This window comes from Beta vulgaris, chromosome 1, assembly GCF_026745355.1.
Source record: "Beta vulgaris subsp. vulgaris cultivar EL10 chromosome 1, EL10.2, whole genome shotgun sequence".
In the NCBI taxonomy this organism is placed as follows: Eukaryota; Viridiplantae; Streptophyta; class Magnoliopsida; order Caryophyllales; family Amaranthaceae; genus Beta; species Beta vulgaris.
Window position 1 is genome coordinate 46603372 of NC_079202.1, and position 12872 is coordinate 46616243.

A 12872-nucleotide genomic window follows, 5' to 3' on the forward strand; every position below is an offset into this window, starting at 1 on the left:
ATATATAAGGGAAGGGGGGAGCAATGGTGTCCTCTTTTGAAATGCCTATTTTGCCCCCCTTCCAATTCTAAATTACAAATTCACTTACAAATCAAAGGGGGCTTCAAACAAAAATACCAAAAGTATAATTATAACAATCACTCACAAGTCAACTAAAATCATAAAATTGCATAATTTATATACGTTATGCAAATCACTAAAATATAAAAACTTAAAAATTCAATTACAAACTACAACCTATGAAAAATTTGACTTGAAATCAAAGTGTCCACTTTCTTTACAACTTATGAAGTATTGTACTTAATTCAAAAATCAACTAAAAAATTATAATATTAGAAATTATAAATAAATTCAATAAAATTTCTATTTTGTTCATAAAATTTAACTTTGAAAAGTAAAAAAAAAAGACAAAAAGAATGATGAAAGACTTAAGTGACAGAAACTAAACCAATCAAATTTTGCAACTAAAAACATTTATACTTTGTATGTCTAATGTTCAAGTTTTTACTCTTATGCCGAAGAAAATCGAGTTCCTGTTTCGAAAAAAATTCAAGCACGCATCGCGTGCAAAAAATTCTAGTATATATATATAGGGGTAGGATCCGCTGAAAACACCTCTTAATCTGAAAACTGAAAACAAGGGTAACTTTTAACCCCTTTAGGGTAACTTTTAACACTTTTAGGGTAACTTTTTCCAGTTTTGGGGTAACTTTATTATATTAAGAGTAGTTCTATATATTTCAAGGATAACTTTATTTATTATAAGAGTAACTATTACCATTTTTAGGGTAACTTTTACCATTTTTAGGGTAATATTTAGCAATTTTAAGATAATTTTATATATATTTCAAGGGTAACTTTTAGCACTTTTAGGGTACCTTTATATGCTATAAGAGTAACTTCTTCCACTTCTAAGGTAACTATAAAAAAATATCAAAACAACAATAACTCGATTTATCAACACTTGCAATAACATTCAATTTCGCAACAACAAATGCTTGATAAAGAAAAAGCAAATTAACTATCAATAAAAATACAAGAAATTAAGAATTGTATATTTCTGGTTCGATATGTGATTGTCAAAAAAAAAATCACGCATGGATTCATCATCATTGATATAAACATATCTCTTCATTTTTGTCCAGTGCAATCAAAATCTGCTACAAATAATTCAAATAAATACATTAATTATGAAAAATGTGAATGATCTTTCAAAATTCCAAACCAAACAGATCGAATTTGAAGACGGCAAATAATTCAAAAACCAACCACAGAGTTCATCAAATTACTTATAGGATACATTTTCAAGAAATTATGGACAGAGTAAGCAGTAATGTACAATGGACAATTTACTGTAGTGAATTTACTTCCAATATCACATTCTCATCCTTGATATTTATTTGCACAGCTCTTTAGAAATGGAAAATGAAGATCTCAGCAAGCTTGTCTTCAGAAATGGAAAATGAAGATCTCTTGGCAATTTCGATTGAAAATTACTAGATTCATCCAATCTATATTAACAAGCCTATTTCATTCATGAAATTGGATGAAGAACCTAATCAAAGGTGAGATTCGAGAAATGCCATAGATCAAAATGTACAACCACTTTTAATTTGAAAGAAATATTTCATTCGATCTATATTAACAAGCCTATTTCACTCATGAAATTGGATGAAGAACCTAATCAAAGGTGAGATTCGAGAAATGTCATAGATCAAAATTGTACAACCACTTTTAATTTGAAAATTGAAAAGAAAAAATACAACATGAAATAATTCATACTTCCATTTCTGAAGTTGCATACGAAATAGCAAAGCAATCTCGAATCAGATGCATGAAAGTTGATAAATTTCTTTCAATATCATATAATCAACAATTAAACCTATGTAATTCATTGAATTAAAGATTATGAAATTTAGAAACGAACCTTTTAAATGAAAATATTTCATTTAACAGAGGAAATCTTACTCGAATTTTCATCTCGATTTCTGAATTTTCGATTTGCGTTCTTGCATCGCTCCTTCAATTTACGTTTTCGATTGATTGTTATATTTTGTTCTCGCATGATTTGTGATTGGAAAATCGGCAAGTTTTCTCAAGTAGTTTCAAGCGAATTTTGTTTTTCATGGTTCAAAATTCTGCGGATTTCTCTTGGATTTGCTGATGATCAAGTTTTCTTTTCCTAGAAGGAGAAAGGAGAGAGGAGAAGAGGAGAGAGAAAGTTTGATATGGAATAAACGAAGGAGAAAGGAGAGAGGAGAGAGAAAATTTCTGAATTTCAGAAGATAAAAGAAGGAGAGAGAGAGGAGAAGAGGAGATCCATGAATTTCGTCCATTAGATTATACTATGGATAATCTAACGGTTGAGATTGCTTGTTTTCAGTTTTCAGATTAGATAGTGGTTTTCACAAGATCACATTCCTATATATATATATATATATATATATATATATATATATATACAGAGAGAGAGAGAGAGAAATACAAGTATAAATGAAAAACATAAGATAACTAGTGTATATGTTTAGATAGATATCTCTATTATATAAGGTAAGGAGGGAGCAATGATGTCCTCTTTTGAAATGTCTATTTTTCCCCCTTTTTCTTTCTAAATTACAAAAAAAATGTCAAAATCAAAATCGGCACTCAAAGAAAACTACCATAAATTAATTTGCAACACTCCTTCACAAATCACTTAAAAGAAGAAACTTTACAAATCACTCATACACAATTGAGAAAATTGCAACAAAGTACGTTGGCAAGGTTTTATCTAATTAAAACTGTTGACCCCTAGGGACTAGTCTCCCAAGGCATTCAGTATCAAACTATTGGATGTGCATTGACTTGTTTACAAAGTTAATGAAGGGAGGAAGTATGTATTTTATGTGCTATATTTGTCTGTTATTTGCTCATTTTCTCCATATGTTTGACCTTTTAGGACAACTATTCTTCATATTTCTATGTTCATTCCTCATGTATGTTTTTTTTTTGTAGGAAATGGATTCAGAAGATGCATCTGCAAAGTTCCTCTGGTATCTTCCCGTATGCTGAAGAAATATATTCGTAGAGGGTGTTTAGATACTCATCAAAGGATGATTGTGGCATATGATTCATCTCCACAACATACTTGTATCTCAACTATCATGAAAGAAGATTAGAGGTCGGAGCAATTTGATCCTCACCTCATGTTGGGGCGTATGACTTCTTAATGGCAGGTCTTGTTTGGTAAAGAGAGGTTTGGGGGCATAATTAGAGGTCTGAGATCATATTAGAGGATTTGACTAGTCAATCCTCTAATTTGAGTGTTTGATAAAAAGAGGTTTCACTTAGCTTTTTGAGTCAAAAAAGCTCTTTTTGAAAAAGTCGGGGGATGAGCTTTTTGGCATTAGAGGTTTGGGGAGTGGAGCAATTACATTTATATCCTAAATTTGTTAAAAATTACATTAATAAATAATAAAAGGTACAACAATAGATTATGTACATGTCCTTAATGGTCATTTTACACAATAATGTGGCAAACAACTATCAGCTACTTACCAAGCACTTTTATACAAACAACTAATACTATCAGCTAATACAATTCGCTAACAACTATCCACTGATTGTCAAACAAGGTCGCAACCTAGCAGTGCCTTTTCTACTGAAAATAGTGTTGGCAATTTGTTCCACACCTAGGGGGAGGCCAACATTGGTACGTGGAGATCAGGTTGTGTAGCCATGTTTGTAGTGTTTTGAGCACTTCTTTGACATATTTGTAGAGTGTAGAGTCCATAAGAGTAAAAAAACTGAGGATTATCATTATGTTTCAGAGTGGCTTAAGAAAGATTAGGGTTGTTTTAGTGAGAGAAGAGAGACAATGGCAAGTAATTATTAGTGATTGTATTAGCTTTAAAAACAATTTTTTTTGGCAACGAGCTTTTAAAACAATTGAACTATAACTTTATAAGTTTAGTTCAATAAAAATTAAAGAATTCATTGTGAAATATGCACGATAGAATAGGCACATAGAAGAGGCGTTTAAGGACCTTTTGACACGATCCAAGCCCTAATAAGGCAATAACAGTCCACAAAGCCCCGGATATGTTTGTTTATACTCAAGAAAATGTATGTCAAATTTACTGGGCTTTTTTGGGTTTATTTGTTTGTTATTTTTTTAAGAAAGGAAGGAAAAAGAAAGGAAGAGAAAGAAATAGAAAGGAAAAGGAGAGAAAAGAAAGTAGTTGTAGTTTCTAATGTTTGGTATAATTGGTGGATTTGAGAGAATAACATGTCTTGTTATCGAAATAAAGAAAATATAGGTAAAAGCTTCTTAGTTTTCTTTTTGTCAAATTTCTCCGATTTTGGAAGGAAAAGAAAGCAATAATTTAAGAGTATTCTTTTCCTTCCATTTCTTCTTTCCAATCAAGCTCCTCTTATTTTCTTTTACCAAACATGAGAAAGTTTGTTTTTACCTTTCCTTTGCTTTTTTTTTCCATCCAAATCCTTCCTACCAAACAAAGTCTATATATCAGACTATTAGGAAAACAAATGTTCTGTTATTCTTCTTGTGTTTCACAGCTAACAGTTATCCGCTGATAATTGCCAAACAAGGTCGCAACCTAAATGTGACTTTTCTACTGAAAATAGTGTTGCAATTTGTTCCACCTAGGGTGATGCCAACATTTTTACGTGGAGACCAGGTTGTGTAGCTGTGTTTAGCAGTGTAAAAACAATTTCTTTTTAGCAGCGAGCTTTTGAAACAATTGAACTATAACTCTATAAGTTTAGTTCAATAAAAATTAAAGAATCCATTTTGAAATATGCACGACATAAGAGGCACGTTGAAAAGGGCAAGAGGCGTTTAATGGCTTTTTGACACGATCCAAGCCCTAATAAAGCATAACAGTCCACAATGCCCCGGCTCGTTTGTTTATACTCAAGACTGGAAATGTATGTCAAATTTACTGGGCTTTTTTGGGTTTATGTATCAGGAAAACAAATGTTTTGTTATTCTTCTTGTATTTTGATGTTAATTTACGAAATGCGTGCTATTGATGTTGGCATGGGTTTAATTTTTTCAAGGTTAAGCTTTTACGAGGACAAATATTGGATGTGAAGGTTGCTTATAATGTGCTTGTTTTATGTCTTTTTAACGGAACCTTAAAGTAATAACATAATGCACACAATCAGAATCTACTTTAGGATGGATTAAGTTTTAAGTATTATTGTTGTTTCGGACTCTGTTCACGATTTGCACCCAAAAAAAGTTTTTAAGTATTCTTGCATCCTATTAAATCATTGTCTGCTTCAGCTAGTTGGAGGTCAGATTGCCTACATTTGGAGCTCCCTAGAGCGTAACTCATACTGCGGTTGTTTTCGTGACTAGTGTGGTGGTTGGTTGATGCTTTTATATGCACACGAGCTTTGCAAGAATGTAAGGTCGGGTTGGGGGACTTTCAATGTGAATTCTTGGTGGTATGAGGTGATTGTTGATGGATTGTGTAAATTCTTAGCCAGTCTAATGCTTTATAAGGTTTTTCCGTCTTTGTGCTCATGATTTTTATTTGTGATTGAAGACTTGCAACAAAATATATGGTGACAGCCGTAATTTCTTCATTTCATTCATTCCATCTCCCCATTACAAACTAACATCATAGCTTATATATTGCTCCTCCAAAAGGCCGCGTCAGTGCACAAACCTAGGGCATCTAAACAACATATTCTACTATCACATGATGGTCACATGATCATTAAACAGGCACATGATCCTAGGTTGATACTAAGGAGAAACACACAGCTAGCAGTAGCAAATAGACAAAACACTTAGCTAGTTTAATACTCCTTCCTTTTACACTTCCCCTCAAGCTAAGAGTGGGAGGAAGACATTACCAGCTTATGCAGTAAGAAGTTATGTTGAGAGATAGAAAGTTGCTTGGTAAAGATGTTTGCAAGCTGGTGAGCAGTAGGGACATAGGTAGGATGAATGACACCTTCAGTGGCCTTGTCTTTGATAAAATGACAATCTATGTCCACATGTTTTGTTTTTTCATGATGACAAGATTGGCTGAGATGGCAATAGCAGCCTGGCTGTCACATAACACAGGTGTAGTAGCTTGAATTTGAGACCAAGATCCTTGAGAAATTGCCTGAGCCAGATTACTTCACACACAGTCATGGCCATTGATCTGTATTCAGCCTCTGCTGTGGATCTGGCTACAACGGACTGTCTTTTGCTTTTCAAAGAGATGGGAGAGTTATCTAACAGAACACAAAAGCTAGATGTTGATCTTCTGGTGGTTGCACACCCTCCCTATAATACTCCGTATTTTTAGTAGTAATTTCGTACTTCTGGTGGTTCATATAGCAGTTGTAATGTATGCATCATTTATGTTCATATCGTTTCAATGGTTCATTACGTACTCAGCATATGAACAACAAACACATAATAACACACAGAGTCAGCTATTACTAACCATAGTTTTAACTTAACAACAGAATAATAACTTAACTAGTTAAACAAACTACTAATTTACTAACCATTCCAATTACTAATTATTAATTACAAACCTTACGTACTTATGAAAACTGTAAATATAAACCTAACAAATAAACTGTCATACTAAGTTAAAGTACAAAGATTATACCACTGACTTTCGCCGGCACAAGAATTCCGGCGACGGCGCACACTTTCCTTCTCCTACGTGCGGCCACGACACTCGACCGGCTCGTACCACCTTCGCGCACACACGACGAACACCTTCGCACCCCTCTTCGTTTCGTCGCCCAAACCCCTTACGCAACCAGATCTGTCGCGCAACCGCACTCGCACGACGCGGACCACTCGAACACCCTCGAACTCCTTCTTCGCACACTCGAACCACACACACGCCGCACGAAACCCGCGAACGAAAACCTCGACACACCCGCACGAAAACTTCGACTCTTCGCACCAAACCCTCGCCTGAATTCGCACCAAAACTCGACCAAACTTCGACGAACTCGCCCAATATCTCGGCCCTCCTCGCTTGCGCACCCTCCGCGCGCTCGAACCACGATCCCCTTCGCACCCCTCGACAATTTCCGAGAAAGAACACGGCGAGGGAGACGAAGAAAATGAGGAGAACAGCGAGAGAGGGAAGAATCTGAGGGACAGAGAGATCCGAGAGAGAGAGAAAGAAAATTCTGAGAGAGAGAAGGCTGAAATCGGCTGAGAGAGAGGGAGAGGGAAGAAAAAGTCGGCTGAGGAGAGGGAGAAGCAAGGGTTTAGGGTTTTCTGAAATTCCCTCTCCTTTTCTTTTTATACTCCCTTCAAAAAGTTGTAACTCTAGGTCAAGTGAAGATTAGGTTACTCTTTTAAACTCTGAAAATTCCTAACAAATTCCTATTAATTTGTAAATAAGTTAAAATATTTTTTTTTATTAATTCTTTATATTTTCTTAATTAGTACGAAATTACTACTAAAAATACGGAGTATTACAGGCTTCCCCCTTAAAAGAAGTTTCGTCCCGAAACTTTGAGGTAGCCCGTCTTAACGACGATCTTTTGCACTTCTAAGTCCCAAATTTCACAAGCGTTTTCTAACGTTCACACAAAGATAAGCAGTTTTCACACATAACTAGCATATAACTAACATAATTAACATAACTATATAATTAACATACTTTAGGGTGAAAGCGCGAAATTCTATCGCATTCTTCCCCCCTTAAAAGAAAAGTTACGTCCCCGTAACTCACGTACCTCTTGGAAAAGCTCAGGGTACTTCAGACGCATTGCATCTTCGGCTTCCCATGTGGCTTCCTCGGTAGTTTGATTTCTCCACAACACTTTGACAATTCTGACGTCCTTATTCCTCGTACTCCGCACTTTGCGGTCTAGGATCTGGACAGGTTTCTCCTCATAGGACAAGGTTTCGTCTATCTCTACGTTTTCAGGTTCAAGGACATGTGACGCATCAGGTACGTATCTCCGGAGTTGGGATACGTGAAACACGTTATGGACCCTTTCTAAGTCGTTGGGTAATTCCAGGCGATAAGCAACTTTCCCTACCCTCGCCAGTATCTCATAGGGTCCTATGAACTTAGGGCTTAGCTTCCCCTTTTTCCCGAATCGCATCACTCCTTTCATTGGGACACCTTAAGCAACACTTTTTCCCCAACTTCGAAATTTTCATCCCTTCGCTTCTGGTCCGCATAGGATTTTTGCCTGTCCTGTGCAGCCTTAATCTTTTCTTGAATGACTCGCACTTGATCCATCGTCTCTTGAATCATCTCAGGTCCTAACACTACAGTCTCACTGATGTCGTTCCAACACAAAGGGCTACGACACTTTCTCCCGTACAATGCTTCAAATGGTGCCATCTTAATACTAGCATGGTAGCTGTTGTTGTATGAGAATTCTATGAGGTCCAAATGGTCTTCCCATGACCCTTGGTATTCTAAAGCACATGCTCGCAACATGTCCTCTAAGGTCTGAATAGTTCGTTCGGTTTGACCATCGGTAGCTGGGTGAAAGGCTGTACTCATTAATAGCTCACTACCAAATGCTTCCTGGACCTTTTTCCAGAAATTCGACAGGAATCGAGAGTCTCGATCTGATACTATACTTGTGGGTACTCCATGCAATCGAATGACATTTTTCACATAAGCCTTGGCTAAGGCTTCCATACTCCACGTATCTTCATAGGTATGAACCTTGCTGTCTTGGTTAGTCTATCCACTATCACCCAAATGGTATTATTGCCTCCCCGACTCCTAGGTAAGGCGACAACGAAGTCCATGGATATCGAGTCCCATTTCCATGTCGGAATGTCTAAGGGTTGAATCTTTCCTTGAGGTCTCTTGTGTTCACTTTTGACTTTCTGGCATGTTAAGCATTTGGAAACAAACTCAGCTACTGCTCTCTTCATACCAGGACCAAAACATCTTCTTGAGGTCCTTATACAACTTATCTCCCCCTGGGTGGACAGAATACGTCGTGTTATGACCCTCGCTCATTATCTTTTGTTTCAGCTCTTCACACTTTTGTGGCACGCACCACCTACCCTTATATCGTATGCTTCCATCCTCATGGATCGCAAACCCTCTCTTTGCCCTCCTTAAGCTTTGCCTTGACTCGCTCAAGTTTCACATCCCCAGGTTGACTCGCCTTATCTCTTCTAGGAAGTTAGGTTCGATGGTTAGGGCACTCAGCAATCTTTCTACCTCCCCTTCATGAACAACTTCTATCTGAAGTCTAGAGAATTCCTCACAAAGTTTGTCGGCAACGACTAATGTATTCAGGCTATGGCTAGACTTGCGACTTAACGCATCAGCAACAACGTTGGCTTTACCCTCATGGTATTGGATGTCTAAGTCATAGTCCTTGATGAGCTCTAACCATCTGCGCTGCCTCATGTTGAGGTCTTTCTGGGTGAAGATATATTTAAGGCTTTTGTGATCGGTGAAGATACGGCAGGTTACCCCATAGAGGTAGTGTCTCCAGATTTTGAGTGCAAATACTATGGCGGCCAATTCTAGGTCATGTGTTGGGTAATTGACTTCATATGGCTTCAACTGCCGACGCATAAGCTATAACTTTCCCGTTTTGCATCAGAACACAACCCAACCCATTTTTGGATGCATCACTATACACATCATATCCTTCGTTCCCGTTAGGCAAGGTTAGGACAGGGGCTGAGGTTAACCTGCTTTGAGCGTTTGGAAGGCCTTCTCACTGTCCTCATTCCAGGTAAACCTACAATCCTTCTTCATCAGGTTTGTCATAGGTTTTGCTATTTTGGAGAAGTCTTTCACAGAACTCCTATAGTAACCGGCTAAACCCAAGAAACTTCTTATATCCGTGACATTCTTTGGGTAGGCCATTCACTCACGGCTTTGATCTTTCGCAGGATCTACTGATACACCCTCCTTAGAGATAAAATGACCCAAAAATGACACCCTTTCCAACCAAAATTCACATTTCGAAAACTTTGCATATAGTTGGTTGTCCCTAAGTGTCTGCAAAATGACTCTCAAATGATCCTCATGTTCCTCCTTGTTCTTAGAATAGATCAGGATATCGTCTATGAATACACGACGAATTTGTCTAGGTAGGGTCGGAAAATTCTATTCATAAGGTCCATGAAAACTGCAGGTGCATTGGTTAACCCAAAAGGCATAACCGTAAACTCTAGTGGCCATATCTGGTTCGAAAGGCAGTCTTAGGTATATCATGATCAACAATCCTCAACTGATGGTAACCGACCTTAAGTCGATTTTGGAGAACATTCCCGCACCCTGAAGTTGGTCGAACAAATCATCAATCCTAGGTAATGGATACTTGTTTTTCACAGTGACATTGTTCAACTCCCGGTAGTCTATACATAACCTCAAGCTACCATCCTTCTTTTTCACAAATAAGACGGGTGCCCCCCATGCGACATGCTAGGTCTAATATACCCTTTGTCTAGTAGTTCCTCTAACTGGTTCTTTAACTCATTCATTTCTGCCGGAGCCATCCGATATGGGGCTTTCGAAATGGGTCCAGTCCCAGGTACTAGGTCAACGGTGAACTCTACATCTCTCCTTGGAGGCATACCAGGTATTTCCTCAGGAAAGACATCCTGGAATTCTCGGACTATGGGCACATCTTCAGGCCTTAACGGATCATCCTCAACTCTTCTCACTGAACACATAAATAGGGGCCAACCCTTGTCTACGTAGTTCTTAAGTTGTAACGCATTGATAACTTTAATTCCTGGTTCTCGAGGTATCCTCCTATATGACACTCTTTTCCCCGAAGGGTCCTTTAGTTCCACTTTCTGCGCATCGCAATCTATCTTAGCCATGTACTTCCCAAGCCAATCCATCCCCAGAATGATATCTAGGTTCGATAAGTTAAACTCTATCAGATCAGAGGGAAAGTATCCCTCACCATCTTTAATGGCACTTTTAGGAATCTTTTAGAACGTTAACAGTCTCCCCAGATGGAATGACTATAGGCATAGAAATCGACTCAGACTCGACCAATGCTAAATTTCTAACAGTTGCATGGGCAATAAATGACAAGGATGCTCCTGAATCAAATAAAACTTTAACAGGAGTGGAGTTGATAGTAAATGTACCCGTGACAACATCTCTACGAGCCTCTTCTTCTCTAGCCGTCATCATGTACACTTCCCTTTGCCTTTTCTTGGGAACTAGTTGCATTGTTCACATTAGAGACTTGGTTGCTGGTGTTGGTCGCGGGCTTGGAATAGTTAGAATTCCCATTGTAATTACTTCCCCCGTTACCATTCCCGTTTCCATTTCCGTTTCGGGGCTTGTCCCCATAATTCCCCTTCCTTTGGCCGTTGGGGTTTAACTTGTTCTTCGAATAGCATTCATAGGCTCTATGTCCCATCTTCCCACATTCTCGGCATTCAACCTTGTTACCCTCACAGTCCTTACCAGGATGGTTGTTAGGGCACTTTCTACACCGATATACAGTCCTTACCAGCATAAAGGTGGGCAGCTTTGCCAAACACATGGTCCAGAGAGGTGAATGTATCTCCCCCCAGTCTACCCTGCAGGTCAAGGGTAAGTCCCAATTCAAAACGTGAGGCTTTAGCCTCCTCAGTAGGGGCAATCTCCGGGGCAAACCTCATTAGTTCGATGAATTTTCGGTAATACTCCTCCACAGACATGGTCCCTTGCTCCAGCATCATAAACTCCTGGGCTTTTTGTTTCTTAAGATATGGAGGGTAGTACTTGTCTCTTAGGGCCTTTTTGAAAGTCTCCCACCCGAAACCCGGTTGACTTAGAAGGTTGTCCTTAGCCTGGGTCCACCAGAAATGGGCATCCCCCTGCAGATAGTAGCTAGCTAAGGGCACGGTTTTCTCGTCAGGACAGGATAGGGTGAAGAAAAGTTTATCAAATTCCCCAACCCAGTTCTCCAACTCTTCAGGTCCCCCTTTTCCATTTAGTACAGGTGGGTTCCTACGGGCCACTTTTTCAGATAGGTCCCCATCCCGGTTGTGACCTTGGGCTAAGTTGGCAGTAATCTGCACTAGGTCACGTATCGATTGCTCGATATTAAGAGAGGTTTCAGGGGCGCCTCCCGCTCGAACCATTCTGCGCTGAAATTAACATAGTAGCTATTTCAGTGACTTACACATAATTTTTGTTTTAACTTATTCAACGAATACACATTTAACATATAAACATATATTGCGAACACCTTTAAGTCTGTACTGACTTGCATTACAATCATCCAAAATAAGATGCCACAATTAACAATAAAAGATAACACTATGCACTATTATTGAAAATGGGAATGTAATGTTTGTAAAGAAATACCATATATATATATATAAATCAAATAATGTTACTCCCTAATCGGCATGCAAGCCTTATTATCACTAACATAACAAATGAACAAAAACGACCAAAATAAAACAAAAGTCCTAATCCTATATATATGCTCAAAAGAACTATGGGCTAAGGCGGTGAGCTTCATCCTCTGATCCAGAATCCTCCATCCCCCCATCAAGGTCAATCTTTTCTGCATCAGGCTCGCCGTCCTCAAAGAATATATCCTCTAGTATGGGTCCTTGGTCTTCCTCGGGGTCTTCTTCCTCGATGGGATCCTCCTCCTCAATGGGATCCTCCTCCTTAATGGGATCCTCCTCCGCAATGGGATTCTCTTCCTGAACAGGATTCTCATCCTCAACAGGGTCTTCATTCTCAGCAGGGTCCTCTTCCTCAACTGGTACATCCTCTAGTGGGGGTGGCTCGTCATCATCCTCCCCATGTAACCCTGGTACAACCTGGACCCCACCCAACACTATAATGAAGGTCCTATTGTTCCTTTCATCATCGGAGACGTAAGTGACTGTCCTAAGATTTTGAAAGTCATCGGCTAATAACTCATCCTCA